The sequence below is a fragment of the Etheostoma cragini genome, chromosome 18 (assembly GCF_013103735.1).
Source record: "Etheostoma cragini isolate CJK2018 chromosome 18, CSU_Ecrag_1.0, whole genome shotgun sequence".
In the NCBI taxonomy this organism is placed as follows: domain Eukaryota; kingdom Metazoa; phylum Chordata; class Actinopteri; order Perciformes; family Percidae; genus Etheostoma; species Etheostoma cragini.
In genome coordinates this window covers 15,962,158-15,966,324 of record NC_048424.1, presented here as the reverse complement: position 1 = coordinate 15,966,324, position 4,167 = coordinate 15,962,158, and positions in this window count along the sequence as shown.

The window sequence follows — 4,167 nt, the reverse complement described above, 5'->3', positions numbered from 1 at the left end:
CCCCCCCCTCTCCTCCTCACCCCCCCTCCTCCTCAATAGCTATAGCCACAGAAATGGCACATCCTACAGAATTGCGGGACTGGGGATGTAAGGTGGTAACCCTAATCCTGGCAGTTAGAAGGTTTGTTGTTGGATCCTGGGCCCTGCAGTACCATGTCAAAGTGCCTTTGGGCAATACACTGGACCCTGAATTGCTCCAGAGTGTATCAAGACCAAGACAAGACCAATACTTTGAGGAGTTGAGACCAAGACTAAGAACCATGACCAAACGAATGCCAGACAGCCCGAGCTTCTTCTCCTGTCTCACGCATTCACTTTCTTGAGAGTGCATGTTAAAGGGGGATGAGAGAGGGGGGTTGCAGTGACATATTTCTAATTAGAAATGAGTCCAGTATTGGTTGCATTTGAAGCAGGACGTTGTACATCCAATAACACATACAATTTGACAATGCAGAGGCAATTTAGTGATAACCCTGCAGCTGTGGTCTTGACAGGTCTTGAAATAAAAGTCTGGAGTCCTCTTGATCTGAATTAAAATGCGGTTGATTCCGAGACAAGACTGAGATGAGACAAGACTTCAAAAAGGGGTCTTGAGACCAGTCTTAAGACCGAGAATGATCTGGAGTACAACTCTTGTGTCATAATTAAAGTTATTATTATTATTGTTATTTATTATTAGGACATGGTGCCACCCTAACCCTCTACTGCATTGCCTATTTCTCTTCTCAAAACTTTTCAGGTACATATTTTCAACTTCTCGGCTCTGATTGGTTGTTTTCCGTCGGGTGCGGTGGAAACTTGCAGATGTCGTTAGGAGCAGGAGGAACATGCCTTTGTTTTCAAAGTTAATCTGTCTAATTAGGTTGTTATTGTGACCGTTTCAGCCATGAGGCCTCCGCGTCGTCTATTAATTCCTGGTAATGGACTCCTCGTCTGGCATTAACCCTTACTTAACCACATGCAGCACCCTAACTTAACTTGATAATCAAGTTATTTAGAAAGCCGCAGTACAACAAATAAATGAGTCCGGAGGCATCTTCATTCAATAGAGAGGCTGTGCTGGAATGCTCAAAAGCTTTCCTTTTTTTTTTACATCTCACAATGATGTGACAACTATTTGCATAATTTGGATAATGAATATGTTTTATTGCAACCTAATCCATCTTCCTTTAAGTGTCTCAGAAATGCATAAGGCGGAGGATCCACCTTGGAAAGCACCTGTCTTTTCCCATTAAAAAGTGTATTTTTTCCCATTTACCATAATGCTTCACAAAAACAGGAGTGTTCTAATGCAACCCTGTAAAACCACAGCAGATTTGCTTGTGGTCATAAATTACAAGCAGACAACGGGTGATTGCCTCTCAAAGGGAAAACAAGTGGATGAGACAGGTTTAGTGAGAATTATTCAAATGAATTACTCTTGTTTGCATAGAGAAAAGGGGATTTTTGAAAAGATGGGCTGCTTAGAATGGGACGGTTAATTCCCTTTGCAGCCAACATATTTATGAGCACAGAGTTAATTCCCTTATTCAAAGAGACATGTCAAGACTCTGGATGTGCTTCTCCTCCTCTTCCCGATGTCTGCAGGCATCAGTGTTTGATTGACTGTGACTAAATTCCAGTATGGAGGATGTTGGGTGTGTTGGGAGCACTGTTTAATCCAAACTGTGTGATTTGCATGTTGTGCGTCAGCGTTACTGTGCCTTTATATCATAAACGCTATGTGAAAGACAGTAAAACTGTATTGAATTTAACATCCCTTCCATGGGGCTTTGGGGTTATTAACATGACAGATTGCTTGTTTTTTTGTTTGCCATTTGCTCTCTGTTAGTGTCACGCAAAAAAAACCTCAGGAGCAGCAAATCTCATTTCACATACGTGAAGATTCGAGAGACCTAGATGAATTACACAGAAGCGTTTAATGAACACTCAATTGAGGAAAGATTGTAGGCAGGCGGTACAGTTTAACCACTGTGTGTTATTGCATCATGCCTTCGAAGTTCCTGTCTTCCTGAAGGGATTTAAACTATTAACTATTTAAACTCCTGCTAGCTCAGCACCAGTCTTGCATTACTTTGTCGGGCTAGTCCACACAGCATTCTGGGAAGGGAGGATAACGTGCTCTGGTTTATTGTCATTTCTATTAACCAATCAGAATCATCATGGGCGACGCTAAGCTCAAGACGGAGCCATCTGCAAAATAGCCTCAGGAAGGAACTTGTTTTGATGAAAAAAGTTCAAAAGTAGTTTTAGTCATGCAACAGAAAACTCAGATTTGACAGATAGTCTAGCTAGCTGTCTGGATTCACCCTGCAGAGATCTGAGGAGCAGTTAACCATAGTCCTCAGAAATCCAACGGAGGTCAGAATGCTAACACAAAGACAGAATGTGATTGGTTTAAAGATATTTCAATACACCAGAGCACGTTTTTGTCCCATCCAGGAATGCTAGGTGGACTAGCCAGACCCTCCTTTGCAACGCAGTGGAGAAAGGTCTTGTAATGCGAGACTATATGCAGCCTGCAGGACAATGAGTCTCACTTGTAGTTAGGCTAAGGCAATAAAAACACAGCAGAAAACTCTGGTGAATGAAGTCAATATGTCTCAATCACAGGAGGCTTCTGGATAATTTAACAAAACGTTAGGTTTACTGTATGTTACTGCTGTCAGTTGAGATTATGTTATGTCTGTTTGGCTCTAAACACTACAAAGTATTATGTAGATATAATAATCTTTAGCCACCGTTTATCATGTGTGGTCCTTGTAACATGATTCTCTGAATGAAGGAATCTGTTAATGGATGCTTCTTACTAAAAGTATACTTATTGAATCATAATAAACTTAACTACCTATACTTCTATGTATTCTGGTTTGTGCTTTTGACTTTTCATCAAAGGACCAGAACTCAGTTGCTCATCTATTGATGAACTAGTAAACCATTGTGTATCAAAACAGTCAACTGGCTCAGTCAGAGACATTTCTGAATAAATTCAATTCCAACATAACCAAACCCAAACCAGCTGTAACTTATCCCAAAACCTAATACTTTGTCACAACATACCACATTTGCAAAGGGTAGTGAAACTGTAGTCCTCTTCAACTTTGATTCTACAGCAGACTGCGCACATAAAAATCAAAGTTGTCGCCAAAGACTGCAAGCAGCTAAATGTTAAATGTAGCATCTTAAAGGGAATACGCTGTAATCTATATATTTCATGGACTTTGAGTGATGTGACAGCCTGCTTACAAACAGGAATGCTGTGTTTATGTGTATCTGCTAATGTCTTACATTGCATTCTGGTAGAAATCACAGGTGGCGTTGACATGCTGTGGAAATCTATCATCATCATCATCATCATCATGCTTCACAGTCCTGAGCTGTCCTACTGTGAACTTAACATATGTGCAGGCCAATACCTAATCTGCTCTACATGTGCGCATGCAGTATTTGATTGAGTTGGAGATGGCTCTGGACAGACTGGGAACAATCAATCAAAGCTCTTGGATCGTGAGAAGTACTTTGTATATTTCAGTTTGAAGCAGACGATTTGAACTTCATGGGGTCCTGCAGCTGCCAGGGAATAGCCTTCTTAAAAAGAATGTAGAATAGCTCCAGTCATTTAAATGAATAGAAATTAGTTTGGAAAAAAACAAACTTTCATCTGCAAGACAAAACAAAAAATTAAAACCACAAAATGAAACATATATCAGAATTTAACAATAATATTAATAATAGTAATATTATAAAAAGATTAGTTCAAGAAGGAGCAGGCGGAAGCAAATAGCTTATTTGGTCCCACCCCTTTTCACAAAATCCAATTATCACAAAGTAAGTAAATATGCAAATACAGAAATAAAACTTTCACTTTCTATATAATTAGTTAACTATAATGCCTGAACACTACATGTTGCAATTGAGAGTTTGAAAGCTGTTAGCAAGCAGGCAGAGAAGTCCAAGCAGTTAGCTTGAAGTAATGGATTCATGATTGAATTAGAAAGCTACTGTAAAAGTAAAGACCAAACGGTTGAAACAGTCGCTAAAGGCAGGGATTCTCAAAGTGGGCTCCGTGAAAAATGTTCATCCAATATTAAATTTTTTTATCAAAGCCTCCATAGTTCCACAAACGTTTCCATTTTTAAATCTCAAATAGTTAAGAGATTACTTTAT